General features: G+C 46.3%; 1 long non-coding RNA gene across 1 annotated transcript; it reads right to left on the bottom strand.

Annotated features, from left to right (window-relative positions):
* Positions 1–1,308: 1,308 nt before the first annotated feature.
* Positions 1,309–15,524, bottom strand: LOC139059074 (uncharacterized). The gene is made up of 3 exons (XR_011513871.1): positions 15,385–15,524; positions 14,325–14,460; positions 1,309–1,577 (listed from the first exon to the last, which is right to left on the bottom strand). It is a non-coding gene; the product is annotated as an uncharacterized lncRNA (long non-coding RNA).
* Between the last annotated feature and the right edge of the window lie 7,614 nt (positions 15,525–23,138).

Here is a 23,138-nt window from a genome sequence, read left to right as displayed (position 1 = left end):
GCCTCTCCAGGTCAGTGAGCATGCATTGCAATTGGTCCTCTGAGTTACTAAGCAAGGCAATATCATCAGCGAATCGCAAGTTACTAAGGTATTCTCCATTAACTCTTATCACCAATTCTTCCCAATCCAGGTCTCTGAATACCTCCTGTAGACACGCCGTCAATAGCATAGGAGAGTTCGTATCTCCCTGCCTGACGCCCTTCTTTATTGGGATTTTGTTGCTTTCTTTATGGAGGACTACGGTGGCTGTGGAGCCGCTGTAGATATCTTGCAGTATTTTCACAATAAGGCTCGTCTACACCCCGATTCCATAATGACTGCTGAGGTTTTTACTCAATCAAACGCTTTCTCGTAATCAATGAAAGCTATGTATAAGGGTTGGTTTCTTAATTAGGTCTTTCATCTCCTGCGATAACTTACCGGTATCCTGTCTAACGAAGTTACAACCGACTTCTATTGCACACTCCTTAATGATGCCCATAAGATTTTCGTTCATTGCTTCAACACTGAGGGTCTCTTCCCGAGTTAAAGCCCAATACCTCTTCCGCAGCCTGATCCGAAATTCCTCTACTTTCCCTCTTACCGCTAACTCATTGATCGGCTTCTTATGTACCAGTTTTTTCCATTCCCTCCTTTAGTCTAGGCTAATTCGAGATATTACCATGCTATGGTCACTGTAGCGCACCTTGCCGAGCACGTCCACATCTTGTATGATGCCAGGGTTAGCGCAGGGTATGAGGTCTACTTCATTTCTAGTCTCGCCATTCTGGCTCCTCCAAGTCCACTTTCGGTTATCCCACTTGCGGAAGAAGGTATTCATTGTCCGCAAATTATTCCATTCTGCAAACTCTACTATACTGATGGGCAACTTCAATGCCAGGGTAGGCAAGAAGCAGGCTGGAGAAAGGTATTTTGTTTTGACTTTATCCATCGCCGATTCCACGTCTTCATAGAAGCTTTCGACTTGCTGGTCACTGGATGTAGGCGGCTAGACATGTACGGCCTTCAATTTGTACCTCTTCTTAAGTTTTACAACAAGACCTGCTACGCTCTCGTTAATGCTATACAATTCCTGTATGTTACCAGCTATGTCCTTATTAATCAGGAATCCAACTCCTGGTTCTCGTCACTCCGCTAAGCCCCGGTGGCACAGGATGTGCCTGCTTTTTAGCGCTGTATATGCTTCATTTGTCCTCCCAACCTCACTGAGCTCTATTATATCTCGTTTAATGCCCGCTAATTCCTCCAATAGCACTGCTAGACTCGCCTTACTAGAGAACGTTCTAGCGTTAAACGTTGCCAGGTTCAGATTCCAATGGTGGCCTGTCCGGATCCAGAGATTATTAGCACCCTCTGCGGCGTCACAGGTCTGACCGCCGCTGTGGTCAGTTGCTTCGCAGCTGCAGGGGACCGAGGGCCGGGGTTTGATTGTTCTATTCATATAGGAGGTTGTGGCCAATCCTGCTCTGGTAAGGGAGTGCATTACCAGTTCTGGTCACTGGGGTCAGGCCACCAGGCCTGTTTATACAACTGTATCAACGTGGATTTTTTTTATCCGGTGGAAAATTGTGTGGCACCTGGAGAGAGAGAGAAAGAAGTTTAATGACTCGAAATGCCGAGAGGTCGGCCTGAGGTATATTCCTCTAGCCAGCTACTCGGCATTGGGGGAAGGGGAAGAGGGAAAGAAAGAGGTGCATGATGGGTGACGATGACGATAGAAGGAAGATGTAGAACATATGGCAAGCAATTTGGCATGCTCAAAGTCTGCAATCCAGGCCCGTAATTTTTAAAAAGTTCAGTAATGCCTTGATCGCCTTGAAACTCGACTGAGCGTCTGGCCAAGGGCCTAAAATAACGTCCTCCGACAACGGTGCGCTGTCGAGACGCGTAAGGTCCTTGACCAACCTATCACGCTCTTCCACAAACTTAGGCAGTCACAAAGCACATGACCTATAGTCTCAGTCACATTGCACACCTCACAGTGTGGAGACTCGGTGCGTCGCATGAGGTGCACGTATCCACGCGTAAACGCTACCCCCAGCCTTAGTCTGTGCAGAAGACTGGCACAGCTTCGTTGAATTTTCGGTGGTAGCCTAAAATTCATGGTGGGGTCCAATCTCTGGAGTCGTCTGTGGCGATTATCCGGATTGTCCCAGTGCTTTGCTGTCAATTTTCGGATGACACTGGAGAGGAGACAGTTGGCGTCCGCTCTTGAAAAAGGAATTGAAAGCAGTGACTCTCGTTCTTCGAGTGCTTTTTTCGCTTCGGCGTCGGCCATTTCGCTGCCCTGTATACCGCAGTGACTAGGAATCCACTGAAAAGTGATCTGGTGGCCGTTTTCTTGCGCTAAAGTGTAGAGCTCGGCAGTTTGAAGAGCCAACACTCTGTAAGCGCTTTCTTTCAACACCAGACTAAGTAGTTGAAAAGCCGATTTTGTGTCACTGAAAACTGTCCATATTTGAGGAGGCTGTCGCGCAATATATTGAACGGCCTCTCTTATTGCCACTAATTCCGTAGATGTTGTAGTCGTCTTGTTATGCAGACGAAACCGTTAAATGACTTGATGCGCAGGCACGACAAAAGCCGCACCAGACGCATACGACGAGACCGAGCCGTCTGTATACACGCTCACCGAGGAGTCATATTCTTTCGACATATATTCAAGTGTTAAATGTCTGAGGCCGACGGTAGGTATTCGCGATTTTTTAGAAATTCCGGGAATAGATAGACGTACTGGTATTTTGGACATTACCCATGGGGGCATATGTGGAAGGTCAGCCGGGGCAAAGTATGCTGGCACCTGGATTTGAACCACAGTCCTTCTGCACGTGAGGCAGATGCTCTACCTCTACGCTATCGCTGTATCGTGGCGCAAGTAGTAAGTAATTATACGGGAAGCGTTTTATTTACTGTAATTGGAGGATTGGAGTAGATTAGTTTGACCACTCAAACAGTGGGACTGGTCCAACTGTCAGAATTCTGACAAGTTATAAGGACTGGAATCGCATAGCCACAACTCTGAAGGAATGGAGTGGGAATAGAATGGAGCACCCCCACTCTGCAATTCTGCACCATGCCGTTAGATCCTGTTCTTGGGCAATGCCAGCACAGCTCTAGAATCACAAAGACGATCGCACTACCAGGGCGAAACACATAGAAGGCCCGTCAGCTGCCGCATGATCACGTGCTGCCAACGAGCAATCCTGCACATCCTATATATATATATATATATATATATATATATATATATATATATATATATATATATATATATATATATATATATATACAGTGCACAGACTGGTACCCTAGGTAGGGGCTAGGACTCGCAAAAACTATAGTGTTCTCCACAACTGTAACGAGTACCAGGCCACCAAACTCCTTGCCCTGTGCACGTTGCTGTCTATCTTCATGAGCCTAGATCCTGATGCAACCACTGGTGCCACACACTGCTATTTTCAAAGGCCACCACTAGGTAAAGTGCTAGGGCCCGCCCAGGCCAGGGGTCATCGGCTTGGTCCAATACACAAAAGACAGTAAACATCAAATTGACAGGACTACGAATTGGATTAGTAAATTTTTAACTAACGCGAACCAATTTGTAACTACTAATGAATTTTCTTTTCCGTGATTGCTAGTAAGATCCGGTGTGCCACGAAGCTCTATTGGGACCAATTTTATTCCACCAAAAACATGGCTTAACACATTGTTTGAAAACATGTGAGTGCATATGCTTGTATCGGACAGCGCGAATAAGTAAGAGTCAGTAAGCAATGTCAAATACATGCAATCTGGCTTACAAAACAAAAGAAACTGGTCACTATTTAGTAATAGTTTTCTTTTGTGTGAAACAACTGCACCCTTGAAAAGTTCCTCATTCTACAAAAGTTTATATAGTGAAATATAGAAATATTTGGATGCATTTGAGTTGTCACCTGGCCCAGGGAATTTCTAGTGGCAGTCTGTCTCGATCTCTCAATTCCTGGCACTCCCCAATATTGTCACGTGGGCAGCAAAACTGTGATTAATGAAACGAGCGTTTTATTGGGCGAACTTGTGCCCTCAAAAACAGGCTACACTCAAAGAAGGATGGTAGCAGCGAACACGATCGGCGGTCGTCGAAAACCTGATGAGCAGGTCAAGCGCGTCGGCTTTTATACATCTGTCGTCGAATGTTCCAGAGCAATCGCTGGGACCCGCGTGCCTTTCACAAAGTTTCACATTATTCACGTCGCGCACACATGCATTTAGATAACACAAGTTGCAGTGAAAGACAGTGGATGGAACCCATCGATAACTTCCAGAAACTTCTTTTACATGCAGGCACGTCCTGCGCAGCGCGATTACATTTGTTAGGTGGCGAGAAGTGGTCGCCCGATAAAGAAGTACACGTGTCAATATACAGCATGCCTGACTGCTGCAGTGGTCAAGTGCTCTGCAGCTGTAGGAAACCAAGGGATAAGGGTTGATTTCACAATTTATGGCATTTCCAGATTTTCTACTTAGTACGATCTCTACACTATGTCGACACTATGCCACTAGACCATTGCTGTGCTGCAGTCATCATAATATTAATTACTCATTGTATACACAAGCTATACAGCTGGTTAGGCAAAATTTTAAACTCCGCAAGGAAGACAGGACATGAATTGAAACACAGGCGCACACAAAGCACAGGCTTCCAACTGGTTTTATTTCGTGAAAGCAGAGAATATATAAGGTACTTCAAATTAGCAAAACAAGGAGCAATTGCGAATAATTTGTGCATGAGGCAGTGATGAAAAATATCATGGCCATGTATGCATTAAGAGTGCAGGAGAGTCTTAATGTGCCCATCTGAGTAATTCTTTCCTTGAGAATCTCCTCTTGCACTGCAGGAGCTGCGACAGCAAAAGCTGCCTGCCTCATCTGGAACAGAATAAATTCCTTTCGAAGGCAAGCTCAAAAGCAGAAAGAGAACTCATAAAAGCATTCCACATCGCTAAAATTTGTGACAACGAAGTTAGCTCAACTTCTTGATACCTATCAAGGAAAGAAATAGAATTCTTAGATGGGCACCTTGGGACTCTACTGCACTCTTAATGCACAGGTGGCCTTGCTATTTTTCATATCTGCCTCTTGCACAATTTCTTTGCGAATGTTTTTTGTTTTGCCATTTTGAAGAACCTTATAAACTCTCTGCCTTCACCAAACAAAGCCAGTCGGAAGTCTATACTTTGCGCATGCATCTATGCTTTTGTTCATGTCCTGTCTTCCTCACACAGTTTAAAATTTTGCTGAAGCTACAAGCTGACTAGCCCAACAACATGCCTTACTTCAGTGTCCAGCTGGGCTTGTTGGTAAAGCTACACAATGCCAGCTCAAGTGACCACCGTGTGTGTCTGCTCTTCCGTGTTTGCATGTGGCTCAGCCTTGATTGCATGTGTAGTTTCAATACTAGCTACTATATTTTAACTACTAATATAACTTCTATCTTCAACTTCCAGCTAGACAGAGTACTTCATATTACATTCTGAACATTGCTGCAGTCAAGAAGGATTTCTGTCTAATGCGCTGGCATCTACCACCAAATGCCTGAAAAATTAAGAAACATTATGTAGATTCCAGACACAGTCGGGAATTATGTTGCAGGTAAATGGCTATGTAGCGTTGGTTTGGGTTCTTCCAAACATTGCAGTGTTGACCAATGTGTTTGTGTATGGCGAGTGATTGCATATATGACACAAGCTTTGTGAGGAGAGTATGAATGCAAAGGCATGGTTTCTTTGCCTCTTTCCTAACACTGTGGTGGCAGCTGTTTTGACGAGTGGAAAACTTGGCTTATGCAGTATGCGCAAATGGGCACGTGCCTATTCTAGGCCCATCTCATAGAATGGGTATGTGTCGCTGCGACACAAGTATACAAGCCTTACATGTAGTATTAAGATAAGTGTCATATGTCTCTGTGCATACACCTCTTGTCAACGTTCTTCACTAAACAAGCACATGTCACCTTCATCCTCACTGCACAGAGAACAGCTATAGGTGATAAGGTGGCTTCCCTGCATAACATGCCTGTGACATCTGCTACTGCTAGCTTGCCAACGCAAATACGCTTTCCATGATTTGGATTGCAACAATGCATTAAATATGAATGTTTCATAGATTCTCATTAACCACTTTTAACATGTATGTTGGATCTACACAATTCCTTTTTGTACTCCTGTGAAGAAACAATACAGCATAAAGGTACAGTGTCCATGTTGTGCAAGCTGCTACAGTGAGGGGGACTTGGAAATGTGAGCGAATCCCGAAGGTGGTGCATTCTAACAAAGCACCTCGAAGTCCAGCTACAAAGGAAGAATGGGAGAGACTGACATGCTCACAGTTTGATAAGCAACTTGTATATGCACACATGCTCTGACATGTATTATGCACTGTTATACACGTGCCACTATCCCATACACACAGCAATGCATTGGGGAGCAAGAAGTATGTGCACGACAGTGGTCAAATGGCTAGAGTGTCAGGTTGTTATGCTGGAAAACAGGTTCGGGGTCACTGTAACATATTTTTGTTTTCAATGCAGAAGACCGAAACGAGTCGGGACGTAAAATTGCCTACTGCAAAGTGCTTGGTATGAAAAAATAATTATTTGCATTAAAAATGCCCAAATCTAGCGCATGCAAGTGTGCACTCCCACATACCTGAAACGTTTTGAGGTGCAGCACATTGCAAGTGCAGTGGCTTTGCCACAAGGTTGACGTGTATAACAGTAAAGAACATAGCAACAATGGTAGCTTTTCCACATAACCAAGGTGCATTGCGGTGCAGCACATTGCAACAGCTGTGGCTTCTACACAAAGCTAATGTGCATAATGCTGCAGCATGATGGAGGATGTTTTTAACAGACACAACATAGAGGCTCTTTACATGTACATCAATGATTTTATGAGCAGCTAAAGTGGTTGTGAATGTTGCAACGATAATGTTTTTGTTTTCACTTTTCAGACTGCAGAATGCCGATTTCTACATTATACTAGGGCAAATAAGTAGCTTTTTTATTCTCAATGCCTTTTAAGCAGTGTGGTGTTATCGCGACCACAGTATATTAGAGAAAATATGAAAATTTAGTATAATACAACTAATAAGCTTTGCTTCTAGTATCACTGAAAATCATATCAAGAAGCTTGGAGAACTGTCTCCTACTGAGTGCACATAAAAAGCATTTCGAAATGGTGGGCTCAAAACACTGAAACTTCAGTCACAGGCTGCATTCTTAGTCTTCCCCCAAATATAGGTCATGACCCTGAGACAGCATACATCAGATTCAGCTTGCAGTTGTGAAGTGGCTTGGGAAGTTCACAAATAGATCTGAAATTATTTTAAAGTTCAGGCTATAGCTTCTGTGTGCAGTTGTGCCTGCTCATAGCACAACTGGTGCTGTATAGCATACTCGTGATAAAAACAGTTCCCCAACAGAAAGGCACTCCTTTTTGTGCAACTTCCGTGACTGTCTATTAGACACTCACGAGAGCACGAAAAGGGTTTGAGACTTTTAAGACCAATTTCCTTGAGGCAAAGTTTAGCATGGAGCCAGTTTGGTCACAAGTTATTCCTACTCACACGTCTGTTTTCTTTTTTTTTCATTTAGTTTCAGGTCCACCTAAATTATTGCCGTCATAACAGTCTTCACATAATATGGTAGCATCAATTGTTGTATTAATCATTCGAGCATCGAAATCTAAAGGTTTGCAGCAGTGTAAAAGGACAGGAGGACAACGGAAAAGAGGAGAAGTATCACATTTTAACATTAGTGGGTTGCAGTGCAACAGAAATAGGCAAGCACTAATTGAGCAACGAGACCACTGGACACAGGAAATGCAGATTTAGTTGAAACACAGCAGCCTGTAAGGAAGAGATGGAACATTAATTCTTTGCGAAGCTTAGTCTGCATCACTATTTTGTATGCCATCGGTGATCATGAACATGCCAGAGGCAAAGCATACTGTTATGGGGATGTTGGAAGTATAGAAAGACTGTATTTACAATATAATGCCGCGAGAACTTGGTCACATTCACAACAGTGATGGACAAAATCAACGACGTCTGTTGCACAACTATTGTCGGCAACACCTTTGTTATCGCGTAGCCTGTCTTGTAATCAGTAGCGACGGCAATCGACTTGTTAACTCTAGTCGTCGGAAAAGTGCCAGGCAAGTCAAGGCCTAAGCGAGAGAACGGTTCGGAAGGAACTTCAACTGGATGGAGTCATCCGACAGGTGGTCGGAGAGGTTTCTCTCGGTGCTGACACAATTCACAAGTTGCGACATAAGAGTGCAATAAGCAGTAGAGACCCAGCCAGAAGAACCGGTGTCGTACGTGATCGTATGTACGCAAAACTCCAAGGTGTCCCGCCGTCGGTGCATCGTGACGTTCAAGAACAGATTGCAGATGACAAGGAGGGACAAGGAGCAACTCAGGGCCATCAGCGTTGATAGTGCTGTGGTAGAGGATGCCGTTGTGCGGCACGAACATGCGGCATGTGCCGTCAGTGCTGCTGGAGTGATTGTATTCCGGCGATGATGGGCTGTAAGGACTCGTCGCGTTGTTCGCCGTGCATGTCAGTCATGTCAGTGAACGCCATCACGCAGGTCATCGGATCATGCGTAGAAGGATTAAGTGGATCCACGGGGTGACGAGAGGCAGTCAGTGTCCTTTTGGAGGCATCCAGTCTTGTAAGTGACAATAAATGAAAATTCCTGGAGCCACAAAGCCCAGCGACCAAGCCGCCCTGTCGGGTCCCGGAGGGAAGACAGCTGGCAGAGTGCATGGTGGTCTGTAACGATCGAAAATGTGCAGCCGTACAAATATGGCCGGAACGTGACGATAGCCCAAACTAAAGCGAAGCACTCCCACTTGGTGATGGGGTAATTTCTCTCGGCAGGTGACAGCAGGCAGCTGGCATAAGCTATCACGCACTCGGTACCCTTGCGTTGTTGATCGAGAACAGCGCCGATGCCATGACCGCTTGCACCAGTGTGGACTTTGGTCAGTGCAGATGGATCAAAGTGGGCAAGTATGGGAGGGGTGGTCAGAAACCCGATGAGAGCGGCAAAAGCGTGAGCCTGCTCCGGGCCCCGTGAGAATGGCGTGTTCTCCTTTAGAAGATCTGTTAAAGGCTGAGCAATGTTGGCAAAGTTTTTGACGAAACGGCGAAAGTAAGAACACAGGCCGACGAAGCAGCGCACGTCAGAAGCAGAATGTGGCACAGGGAAACTGCGTATGGCACGAACTTTTTCCGAATCTGGTTGAACACCGGATGCGTCAATGAGGTGTGCCAACACTGTAATCTGACGACGCCCAGATTGACACTTCGTGGAATTCAGTTGGAAGTCTGCTTTTAAGAAGACCGCAATAATGGCAGCGAGTCGGGTAAGTCGGCTGCCGAACATGGGAGGAAAAATAACAGCTTCGTCAAGGTAACAAAGACAGGTGGTCCATATGTAGCCTCGCAGAAGAGAGTCCATCAGACGTTCAAATGTCGCTGGAGCATTGCAAAGGCCAAAGGGCATGACTTTGAACTGATATAAGCCATCCGGCATGATGACGGCTGTCTTCTCCAACCATTTCATCAACTGAAATCTGCCAGTAGCTGGATCGAAGATCGATGGACGATAAGTATTTAGCACTGTGCAAGCAGTCCAAGGCGTCATCGATGCATGGTAGTGAGTAGACATCTTTTCGTGTGATCCCATTTAAGTGGCAATAATTGACGCAAAAATGCCAGGCACCATCTTTCTTTTTTCACACGGACGACAGGCGAAGCCCAAGGGCTGGCTGATGGCTCGATGACCCCCTTGCGGAGCGTTTTGCACACCTCTGGTTGGATGACTCGATGTTCATGCAATGCACGATAGGGACGCCGACAAATAGGATTTGTGTCTCCAGTGTTTATACGGTAGTGAACAACAGAAGTGGGCCTAAAGGCCTGTAGCCGAAATCAAAGATGCCATTGTACGATTCAAGCAGGAGACGTATGTCACTGGCTTGTGTAGAGGTGAGGTTAAGTGCAGTCATTTTTGCAAAGTCATCCGTTAATGAACCAGAGCTGGGAGCTGCAATTGGCACTGATAAACCCTTCTCAGAATGCAGACTCTCAACATCAAATTCAGAACCACTAGAAACGCTGTCCAAGAAAATGCTGGCTGGAATCACTTCAGGGCACAGGCTGAAATTCAGAAGCGGTAAAACGATGTCATTATTAGTAACCGTGACTGGTTCAAAGCACATCGATGATGGGGCAAAGAACATATTCACCATCAGGAACCTGTGGCTGGGCGGTCAAAGTGACGTAAGTAACTGCATCGGGTGACAAACGCACATCGTGAAGTGAGCACAAGTGCGGGGAGGCGGTGCTCGGAGCATCGGCTAGTTGAGGCAGTTCTAACTGAAGAACGCCGGTCATTAAGTCGATGAGAGCAGAATGAGTGGATAAAAAGTCAAATCCAAGGATAACGTTATGAGGTAAGACGATCACAGCAAAGAGAACAGAACTAGGGCGGCCAGCTATACTTGCAGTACACATTCCAAGAACAACCAGCATGCCACCGTCAGTCATATGAAGCACTCGGGCAGCTGCTGGGGTGAGGAACTTCTTTAAACGTCTACACGGGCTAGCACTCATCACAGATATGTGGGCTCCACTGTTGATGAGTGCTTGGACAGCTATGCTGTCTATTTTAACGCCAATTACACTTATTCTTGTGGGCATAGACAGAGGATTTGCTGCAGCATTAGGCAATGCAGCACCACCTCCGAGGGCTGCATTTCTTAGTTTTACAAACGGGTGTGGCCAAATGCCACAGGGGACGAAAGGCGACATGGCTGCAGCGAACAGGAAGATCGGCAACATGTTTGCGGTGAACGAGACTGGTGTACGTGCGACGATGGTGAGCAACTGTACCACATGTTCCTAGCAGAGTTGGCGCTGTTAGATTCAGCGGTGGGCGAAACATTTTCATCAAAACGGCTCAGGTTGGTCGGCGTGCGAAGTGTTAAGGGCGACGAGCTGCGACAGTATCAGGCGACATGACCAATGCAGCGGCAGATGAAACATATCGGCTGGTCGTCTGCAGTTGTCCACTCAGTCGGGTTGCGATAACACGGAGAGAAGCGTCGAGATGGAGCAAAAATAGTAGAAGGGTATTTGTTAGCTCTGGTGTTGGCAAGAGCACAGACAGAACATAAACCAATGTTTTCAAGTTCCTGGTGAATGATATCTTGTGAGAAGGGGACTGAAAATGTAGCATCAGGGATACGCGAACAGAAATGCAGGCACCATCACATCCAGTTCATGTCAACGATTCACACCATGTCCTCCGATGGCGGTGCATGCTGCTGTGTGGGTTGATCTTCACACGTCTGCATTGCAGCAGTATTAGGAAGTCTGGCGATTGGTTGCAAGACGCATCGGCTTTTGGCCTGCTGGAATTCTCAGCACTCTTTAAAGATAACATCAACTGTAGGGCAGCTTTTGCACATGAGCAGATTAAAGGCGTCGTCAGCAATGCCCTTAAGCACATGCCCGACCTTCTCAGCTTCTGTTATGTTGTGATCAGGTTTGCTTTACGACAAAGTGCCAGCATGTCCTGGATGTACAAGAGACAGGGACTCCATGGGGGATTGGGCACAGGAGGCCAGTTCCTGTTTTGCATCAATTTTACGGCCGGCTGGTTTGCCAAACAACTCTGTCAACTTCTCTTTGCGTTGGTCCCAGCTTGTTAGCTCATCTTCGTGGTTTTCGTACCACACTTTTGCCGTGCCTCTTAGGTAGAACAACAGGTTAACTAGCATATGCGTAGGGTCCCATCTGTTGATTCCACTCATGCGTTCGTACATAGCCACCGACTCTTCAACATCGGCGCCATCGGTACCGCAGAAAGTTCCAGGATCCTTATTTATCACCGCCGCTACTGCGTTGGGGTTATAAATAAGGATCCTGGAAGTTTCTGCGGTACCGATGGTGCCGATGTTGAAAAGTGGGTGGCTATGTACAAATGCATAAACTCGGACATGCGAGAAATCGTCAGCGCGTCTCTACGGGACTGCACCGTAGTCGAGGCTGAAGAAGCGGCCGTCGCTCTAGCGGCAGCGGAGGGCTATCGGACTAGGTGGTTTTTAACAATACTAACCAACTCCCAAACAGCATGCCGAAACTACATGTTAGGCAGAATAGGTCACAGAGCGCTCCACATACTTCGCTCTGAAGACCACCACACACAAAACCCAGAAAAAGAACAACCAATTAGACACACGATAGTGTGGACGCCGGGTCACACGGACGTGGAAGGCAACCGTGAGGTTGACAGGGTAGCTCGAGAATACACAGCATACCGAGCACCCTCCACCAATGACCTCGAGGAAACTGAGCCAGTCCCCAGAGAATACTCGGCTATCCTAAACCACTATAAGGGCAGCAGGAAGCGGTACCCCCCACTGCATAGCTCTCTCACTAGAGAGGACTCTATAGCTTGGAAGCTGTTACAGACGGGTGCATATACGAACTTAAACACACTCAGTAAAATACAACCCACACAGTACACTGACAAATGCCCATGGTGCCAGGAAACACCCACGCTCTACCGTATAACGTGGGCCTGCCAGAAAACAAACGCGGCACCAAACCTGAGTGCGGAGCAATGGAAAGGAATGCTCTCTAGCGACTGTCAGGACATCCAACTAGGGCTGATCCGACGGGCCCAGCTGGCAGCGGCATCCAGCGGAGCCCTGGACTAGAGGCAGAGGGTTATTGCTAAAAAGATGGAAGACACCATCTGACTCCGCGAAATTCATTAAATTTTTCTAGAGCTCAATAAACGTTTTTGCTCCTTTTCCAGGATCCTTGGGTTGCACAACCACAACCTTGGCTATGCCCAATGACAAGGGACAGCAAGATGCTACTTTATGCCCAGATGTCACCTCTTATGACATTTCAAGGCAGCGAGGCTGAGACTGCACTGTATTCAGCGGCACTGACAACCATGATGTAGAGGACTGACTTTCCCCCTATGTACAACACATCAGCAGAATAAGAACAAGGAAATGCCCCACACAGGTGCGTGACACTAAACTGGACGCACTACCTGCTGTATGCAAGAGAGAATTAGGAAGAATGAGCTTCCCATTACTCCTGAGCACCTACCTACAACTGTTTTTATGGGCACACCATTGAAGCTGCAATTGAGGTAATGCCTAACACCACATGAAATACAAAGCACAATACGTCAACACAGAGAAACCAAAACAACTGCACACACAACTTCTCACCAAAATAGACACAACGTCTGCTTTATGTTGCATCTGAGCTGAAATGGGAGAATCCCAAAATCTGTGTCACATAACATCTTAAAGAATCAGCTGCTATGAGAGAACCAGTGAGATTAATCTGGCGCGCTATGCATGCATCTGTAGCCTAACGGGTAAAGAATTGGGCTGCTGCACTAAGGACCCAGACTAACGACCCACCATCAGGCACGTTTCTATTATTGAGCCTATCTGACTGGATGTACGAAGAAGCCAGGAGACAGATCATGATAATGCTTTGCACAAGAGACAACGAAGCTGAACCCACGTTTTCTGCCTTGTGCTTGCAATGCTCTACCAAGTGAGCTTCAATGGCAGTTGTCCCGATGTCAATTTTCTTGGATAGCTGCGCATGTGTACTAAGCATAGCCCTAAGAGTGCTGGGCAGCAGCACTCACAGTCATGATGGCAGATGTTAAGTATCCTTTAAAACACCCATACTACAAAGTACATGATCTTAGAAGCTGGCAAGTGGCTAATAAACACTCGTTTTCTACCATGAGCAACCAAGGCAGCCGAAATCAAAACATTTGTAGCTTATGAGCGAGAAAAATCAGGGAAGTCACGCAGCTAAATTTTTTGTTTATAACAAGCATACGATGGCAACAGACTATGAAGAAACAATGACTATATAGAAAAATGGGTTAGAGCTGACGACAATCATTGGCAGCTCACACTATAATGCTTTCTCTACAATGTATTGTCTCAAGACATCTGGCAGCAAATCTTCTGGATTCTTCTACTATGTCTTTTGCAACTGAAATTTTAAATGTGTGTAATACTTCACGGCAACTTAGAACACTTACATGGTTAAGCATCTCCATACCTTAAATTTGTGGACCAGCTTTGTCACCTTTCTAGAACAATAACTCCCTGGTGTCATACATCACTCAAACCACTACTAATTAAATCTACTTTTAGATAAGCAGTACCTGCATTAGATGCAGCAGCATACCCTTTTAGCAAAGGCATATACATACCACGCTCAGACTGAGCAAACCAAACAAACCAACAGCGACCAGTACTTGTGTCCATTTGTCTTCAACGAGGCAGAGACAGGCCAGGTCTCAATAAACACAACAAATATAAGGTGCAGGCAGAGGAAATAAGCAGAAGCTGTAAAGACAGCAGTAAAGTGAAACAAATTAGACAAATTTGCACACAGTCCGCGATCTGGGCCGAGGACAATTCACAACGTTACTGCCACAATTACAAGCAAATGCTCCTCATGCAACAAGAAAAAACACGTTTTAGCTGTAAACAGCACGAGTGCGTGGAGTTGGTTGTATTCTAAAAACAGCACAGACAACAATTAAAGCAGACACGCTACTTGTGTCATCTGCCTTCTTGCTGTTTTTTAAATATCGGTCACAGTTGCAAAGCTACGCACATGATCTATGAACGAAAGCAACGGACGTGCATATAAAGCTTGGTGAGCCGATTCATACTCATATATGTTTAATTTTGAAAGTTCCAGTAAAAGCGATAGTAGCAGCAGCAGTAAAGTGGGTTCGTTTACCAGCTCGCTCACAACGTACGCATTGTATGATTTAACTCGACGGCTCGCAAGGGGGCTACTAAGAAGCTTTAAGTGAAGGAAATACGCTTTCGTTATCTCACTGCAACGAATGAAAGCCTCTGACGCTCATACCGCGGTCAGCAGTGAGAAAGTTAATTAAATGCAGCAATGCGCTGCATGGGTAAATAAGAAGGGCATAGAGTAGTCATCCTATAGAGATGGAGAAAAATAGACTTAAGAACCCGATAAACATCATAGGACGACATCCACGCTAGTTGAGTGCATGCATTTCTGGCGCGTGGAAGATGTCGCTGTTTTTTTGTTAATTTTTTTACATCGGTGCAACGCGTAGGAACTGCAGTGTTGAAGGCACGAACGAATAAATTATACTGCGATCACTGCGGGACCTGCGACAACCATTTCGTGTTCCTTCGAATTTCGAGATCACATCGACCACAGACCGAATGCGCAACCGGTTTTTTACGTGTCAGCAAGAGAACGGGTAATCGCACAACACTTACCGTAGCTCCAAGTACGTCGCGGTAGCACCAGCAGCTGGGCAACAAATGTCATCAAGCCCTGGCCCACCGCAGTGTCCGCAACTTGAAGCTTCTATAAGCATTCGCCAAAAACTAAAAGCGGACCACAGCCATACGTACGCGCGCTACGAGACGCAAGCCATGCGTCTGAGTTCGAGGGTAGTTATTTCAAAAAAGCAAAAACAAACAACAACGTGACGTCACATCCGGTAAAGTCAATTTGTCCTCCTTTCTCACCTTCTCTCAGCTAACGCATGCGCAGAGACCACGGAGCACTCGGGGGCGATGTTCAGGTCCGTATATCAACGGAGCCGTCTGTACGTTTAAAAAGCGCGCCAATTTCCTAACTTTGTCTTGCCTGGCATGTGCTGCCACTGTGCGGGAATACAGGGAATTTCAGCTCGCGTCTCTCTCTTTCGGCTTTCGTTGTATGGTTTGTTTGCTTCGGCGCGTTTGCTACTGCTTGCGCATTAGCGGGCGCGGGCGCGCGGCGGTTAGTTTTGGTTTTGTTCCGCACGCGGTTTCGGCTTCTTTCGCTCGCAAAACTGACGGCTATCTCGTTGTAATCACTCAAAGGGTGACCACCTGTTACTCGCTCGTTTGTTGCTCACCGGGGTGCACATACAAAGGATGCTGCCGTGCATGCGTTTACTTTTTTGTTTGACTCGCTAAACATAATTGCCTCCGGTTGGTGATCAGATTGAAGGATGAGCGAAAGTTTGCCGCAACGTTTTACTTTTCTGAGGAGCTCACAACCACACAGTTTTCTCGAGTTTGCTCACCTCGCAGTTCGATTACGCTGCGGAGGTGCGCGCCGACTGCTCTGCATGCAAGAGAGTCGAGCCGCAATTCCTCCCCTGCGAACCCAAGTACCGGGTCGGAGTCAGATTCATTGGATGTGAACCCGTCAGATGAGGAGTTACTCACCAGTTCAGACTTGGAACCTGACGAAAGAGCGACATCGCAAAAGCGTGCGCGGAATGACGATGCTGACTGAGTGACTTTTCTCCCTCCTTGTTTGCATTTGACGCCACACATTCTGGACAAGTGTCCAGCTCTAATAATTAATTAATTTATGGGGTTTTACGTGCCAAAACAACTTTCTGATTATGAGGCACGCCGTAGTGGGGGACTCCGGAAATTTCGACCACCTGGGGTTCTTTAACGTGCACCTAAATCTAAGTACACGGGTGTTTTCGCATTTCGCCCCCATCGAAATGCGGCCGCCGTGGCCGGGATTCGATACCGCGACCTCGTGCTCAGCAGCCTAACACCATAGCCACTGAGCAACCGCGGCGGATCGTGTCCAGCTCTAAGTCGCCCCCATACGAAAGAGAACTCGACTACTTCAAGCTTTTTTTAACCAACGTGTAGTCTCGCAGATCGTGACTGAAACAAACAAGTACGCAAAACAGAAGGTTCACGAGCGTAGTCTGCCCCGAAAGTCGCGACTCAAGTCGTGGCAGGAGACGGACGTCGCAGAACTTTACTGCTTTCTAGCGGTTGGGCTATTCATGGGCCTGGTGCGGAAAAATACTCTTCTTGCCTGTTGGTGCGAGTGCGGCACTTCAGTTGAATCACAGATGGAAAGGCCACCTGAAGGCAATGAGACCGGTGATGGAAGCAATACAAGAAAGATGTGCCGCACGTTTCGTTCCTTTTCAATACTTGTGCATAGACGCGTCTCTGTTGCCTTGGATAGGACGCCTTGCTTTTCGACAGTGTATACCTTCTAATAGACATCGGTTTGGTGTAAAAGCTGGTCGCGATTTGTGATGTCAACACAGGATATACCTTGCAGTTTATCGTGGACACTGGAGCTACTACAGCTGTAACCATATTGAAAGAGCTGGGATTTACAGGGGACGTTGTGGTGGAGCCGCTTGGAGATTTGCTCGGAAGGGAACATTCCCTGGTCATTGACAATTGGTAAATCAACCCAGCCTTGTTCAAGTTTCTCCACAGCACGCAGACGAGTGCTTGTCGTACGGTGCGAACAAATGGGAGAGGGCTTCCTAAGTTCGCAAGGAAGCTTCAACAAGGACAAATTGATAGCTTTCACACGAACACCATGCTGGCCCTGAAGTGGCGGGATAGAAGAGATATGCACATGCTGTCGACAATGTATGGAGCGGACCTTGTCGAAACGGAGAAGGTGTACTGGAGGACGGGTGAAAAGAAGTCGAAATGCGTGTTAGAATGAAAAAAAAGAGTGGGGGGCTGGTAGACAAAGTTGACACGCAACTGAGCTTTTGCGAAAGTATTAGTAAGACAATGAAGAGGAATAAGAATTTTTTTTTTTTTTTGCTTGCTTGACATGTCGCTGCTCAGCGCATTATTTTTATTCTTTTTCGTGAGAACACCGCGTCGACAACAAAATCTGTCGAGTTCAAACGGCTTATAGTGAGCGAACTCATTGAAGAACATCAGTCTGAGAAAAGCAAACGGAGAAGGCCAACTGGGGAAAATCCTCTAAGGTTGACAGCGCGACACTTCATTTAAAGGTGGCCTCCCACCCCTGCTCAGGGAAGCAGTACCCAGAGGAGATGCCACCTCTGCGCCAACAATTAGCAGCAATAAGTTCGCAAGGACACAATGTACATGTACGTTGAGTGGAACAAAGTGCTCTGGGTGCAGCCATGCTTGAAAGACTACCACACGGAAAAGAAATACGAGTGTAAGGGGAACATTTGAGACTTGCGAAAAATTCTGGTGTGTGCATTTGTCTTGTGTATATTTTTTCGTGTGTGCATTTTGTATAACAATGCATCAATTTTTTTTAAATTCTTATAACTTTATTTCTTACCTTTACTGTTTTTCATGAATAAACAGTACATATACACCAATGCAAAACATTTCTTTCTTACTTTACGGTCACCTTAGAAAAATTACGGTAATTTTTTTTCGAAATAGTTTCCCCTGAAAAGTGTAAATCCGTAATAAAAAAATCGACACTGGGTGGTCGCATGTGTCGAGAAAAATCTACTCTGAAAGGGTTAATTGGGTTATCAAGAACTTGTCAGTCTAAGTCTACACGCGTATTCAGCTTGGCTCATTTGTTCGGAATCCAAGAACGTCGAAACGTTTTCTGACTGTGCGTTGGTTCTGCCCACTTGGTTTCGAGAAGTAATGCAATTGAATCTCAGTTAGTATACGATCACGGCCAGTGATCACTATATTAATTTCTAAGTGATGCATATCTGAAAAAAAATTCCTCTATAGAAATCTGCCCGTGTCTTAAAATTTCCGCTAACATGAGCACTCCTTCGCGTCGTTCTAGTAGATACGAATCTTTGAATCGACGCCGATGGAAGAAACGCCATGAGGTGCCGAATTGACAGGCGCGCTTCTTTTGCCGTTCTAGTGATGGCGAGAGTTGTTGTACGTGTGGCCAGCCTGTAGTGCTAAACCTTGTGGAAAATGTCAGAGACCTTAACAATGTAACGCAGCCGTTACGGGAGGGATTAGGTGGAATAGAGTGGGCTGATTGGTTATTGCGGACTTTGCAGAACTTGATCCAACGAAACTACTACCCCAAAAGGAAGTGGGCGAAATTAGTTTGAATTGTGAGTCTAGATTTGTTCGTTCGACATTATCACAAATCGATGAGCAGAAGCACACGAAATGACAGGAAAGCAGAGGACAGACACTTTTTTTTTCTTGTGCCGAGTTGGGTTTATCTGCAATGTTATTTCTCACAGAAATACCGGTTTTACGAACAAGACATAGCCGTTCATCGAAGTACATTTGTGGAAAAATTAAGAAACACAGCGACGGCGATCACGACTCTACGGAGTCTTCTCTTAGTTGGCTTGTTCCCCCTTTGTACCTCCCGTTCCCTTTGGAAGTGGGCAGGGGTCATGTCCCCTTGTTGGACTCCTGCCCCTTTCGTCCTAGCATGTACACGTGGGAATTTTCTCATGTATGTTTTTCGAAGTTAACACGTGTCATATACCCATAACAACACTTTCGATTAGTTACCTAGTGTCGAGTTACCTTATCTCAATTAAGGGGCTAAATTGCAGAAAATCATCATTTTGAAAATGCATGGTGCGAGGTTAGACAAGTGACTCAGCAACCCACCTGGGGAAGGGGGGGATCACAGCTATCAAAAGCCGGGCAAGTTATCCAGATTGCGACACACTGCTTGTTAGTGGTGGAAACGCGGGACTTTGTATTGATGGTGTAACGTTACGTTCTATCGCTGGAAAGGAGCAAAGCGGGCCGAAATTGGCCACTCTATTCCCCAGAAACAAATTCGAAATTCGCGCCAAAAGGTAGGCAGCGAAACGAGTCCGCATAGAGCTCACATGTAACCATAGATGCCGCCACCTTATCGTTCATATGCTGCCTCCAACTTGCTCTTTCTCTCTCTCTTATGTTTCGCGCTCAATGGAAATCGAGCTGATGATGACGATCACACCGGCAGCATCAGTATGGTGACGCGGTTGCGTGGGTGAGCCTCGTTACGCGTGGATGCGGCGGTGTTATACTGGATGGTTCACGTAACTTGTGCCAAGGTTTAAATAAAAGTGGTTAGCCGCAGCTGAATTGAACCAAAATCAATATGGTTTGCAGTCATGTGACCCTCCTTGGACTATTGTTTTATATTCCGCTTAATTAGTTATTTAAAATGAACTATGCTAAATTTTAATATTCACTGTAGGGCCAAAGGCGTTTCGTTTCGTCGTAGAGGGGGGTTGAGATACGATCAATGCAACTTTTTGTGGCAACGTACAGGCTGCGTGGCGATATTTTTCGGCGTTTCAAGGAAGCCCGCGAAATATGAAATAAATCCACGTGACTGGGCTCGTGCGCTAACGTATTGCAGCGCTGTCACCCGTGCGTTCAGTCTATCACTTATCAGGGAGGACGGCGCTTCCTTGCTGCGTGCCACCGCCAAAGATGCTGACGCACTGTAAAGCCGATGCCTGGAGCCGTGGCCGTTCACTTCGCCAAGGTCCTCGCGCACGGTTCTTCCGCACGAATCGCGAATACGAGCGCTGCAGGCTTGCAAAGCACGCCCAACAGGCGTCTCCCGCCGCCAGGTACGGTAACCCTTAACTGCTCAGTGTCGACGACCGAGCGTCATCTACTCCAGCACGTGGTGGCGACGCCCGAAAGACAATCCTAGCTACCCGAGGATGGCATACGTAATAAGGAAACCGTACCTATATGGGCGCAATTCTCAGGGAATACTTGCCGCCATCCCCTGTTCTTTTGTTGGATTTGTCCGTGAGCAGCCGACAGTGCCCGCTTCCACATGTGGGTAAGGGGGGTGGGTTAATGCAGACTTGTAGAGGTGGGCAAATTTTCCAGTTGGAGCCGAGTAGACCCTGTGCGATATACACATGCTGGTGATGAGTGCCCTGAAGAACCAATATGCCTCCTAGCGCAGCTGGTGGATAGGCCAGACCTCCATTATCAGGGCTTCAAGCAGCTTTCTGTAGACACAAGTGATGGTGGTCGGGACTCGAGAAGCCGTATTGCCGACTTTCTAAGGGGAGGGAGGGGGAGGCGCAAATGGCTTACGTTGCTCTTCAGTTGTTAGAGCGGGGGGGGGGGGGTAGGGTAGACAAGTTCCCCTCCCCCTGCAACTCCCTTCCCCCCCGTAAATACGCCTATGAGCAGTGAGTAGAGAGAGCACAGACGCACGATAACAGGCGAAAACAGTGTTACATTTCCGATGCCAGAAAGAATAAAGATGCAGGGCACATTTGTCATTGATATGGTAGCGGCATTCACTAATTAATGCGGAAACCAGTGCCTCGGGAGCTTATTAAGATGAAGCGACCGCTACCGGTCTCGTAGCCGGAACAGCCGACTGTAATAAAGCGGCACACTTTTCCGCACGCCTTCTCTCTTCCGGCTACTTTGTGTCTTTTTGCGCCATTTCCTTCCTTCTCAGCATCGTTAATCTCTTTTCCAGACTTGATGGAACGAGCAATATCTCATTCCTCTCCATCTCTGTCCTTTATTTTTTGTAGCATTGTCTCTAGCCTCATATGTCTTCTTGCGCTAAAGCTCAGCACTGTTGAGGTACCTTGTGCAATGGGACGGTAGAAATACAAAGAACCTGAGGCGCAGCTCTTCCTGCCTGGACGGTAACCTCAATGCAGAAAGAGTTATGAGAGCCGGCGCCTCTCTTGCAATGAGGAGCAGAAACGCAGGCGAAAGCTTTCAGCATCCGTTACACGCGACTGCATCTGTAGAAGGGCGCCGACGCTTCCTTCTTCATGACACCTACTTCGTTCTTCCACGCTAAGCCACCGCTACCCGAGACGTTTTTCAGTAAGCAGCTTAAAGTCTTTTATCTAGTCGCTTCCTTGTGCTTAGCGAGAAGCGGGTAAGAGCTAATTCTGTTACGTTGTGGTGACGGGGGAGTCAGGTGAACAACCACAGCAGCACAATTCAAATCACGGAACTGTTTATTGTTTGGACCTGTGCCAAGCAAAACGGGTGGCACTTAGAACAATAATAGCGTCGAGCACACTCGACGCTATTATTATAACGCTATTATATAAATAAGATTTCGTCGATCGTCGAAATCTTATCTGCGGGTAAAGCACGTCGACTTCTTACGTGACTCGCTGTGTAATCGCTGGTGCATGCTTGCCTTCCAGAGAGTACTAAGCAATTGGTGCCGCGCCTACAGGCCGATTACACAAAGTTCGTTGACAACAGACAATTGATGGAACCTACGACAACGTTGTAGAAACTTCCCATGCAAAAAGGCGTGTCTTGCGCTGAGCGATAACTTTCAATATTTTTAAGGCGATAGCCTTAAGAGGCTCCTGGGTCGAAAAATTCGTTGTTCGGCGTTATCGAAAAAGTGACCGGCCGCCGTCATGGCAAGAAAATTGATTGCGCCACCACTGACGGTTGAACCTACCACCTTTGGTGTTAAATAATTAAGGCAAATTAGGGCATAGTTAGTTATGATAGAGTCATTTAAGCCACTCAAGCCCTCGATCTTTGTGGGTGTAGAACCCACCACCATTGGTATTAATCTGGGCGAAGTTAATTAGGGCACTCGAATCCACGACCTCCGGTGGAGAAAACAAGTAACCGGAAGTCACAACGCATTCGAAAAAAAAAAAACAAGTAAGTTAATGAATGTCTCGCAAGTGCGTAGGCTTTCGCCTTCATTCTGTTGAGTATATTCTAAAGTGATTCTCACCTTTTCAGCCATTGAAATGAGCTCATTGGAATAAAGACAAACAAGTGGAAGTGTCATTGTATTGGAGCGAACAACCATGTCGTCTTTTCTTAAGCATGGTATGCTTTTTCGTCCCGTTATTCCCGGTTTCACATGCGTGTTCAGAAGTTCCGAAGGCCATTGTGGAGTGAATCAGAATCCAAAACTTAAACAGTAAACGCCAAGCTTCGCGTGGCCTACAGCCAAGGTAAAGCAAATAACACCTTATTGTCTGACCGACGCTATTATATGGAATGAGTAAGGTCTCATTTGCGAAACGTAACCTGTAACCGGATATGGCAACAGCTCAGCTATCGAGAAAACTACGAACACCTCAGTGTTTGCAGAGTGCCTTAGTTAACTCTCTCATAATTACCTGCGTCCTAATTAACTTTGCCTTAATAACACCAAAGGTAGTGGGTTCGACCATCAATGGTGGCACCATCAATTTTGGCGCCATTACGTCGGGCAACAAATTTTTCGACCCACCTTCGCGATGCAGCCTGCAAAATTGGAATCGTTTATACATATATTTCGA

The sequence above is a fragment of the Dermacentor albipictus genome, chromosome 1 (assembly GCF_038994185.2).
Source record: "Dermacentor albipictus isolate Rhodes 1998 colony chromosome 1, USDA_Dalb.pri_finalv2, whole genome shotgun sequence".
Classification (NCBI taxonomy): Eukaryota; Metazoa; Arthropoda; class Arachnida; order Ixodida; family Ixodidae; genus Dermacentor; species Dermacentor albipictus.
Note: the sequence above shows the minus strand (reverse complement) of the source record. Positions and strands in the feature narration are given on the sequence as shown.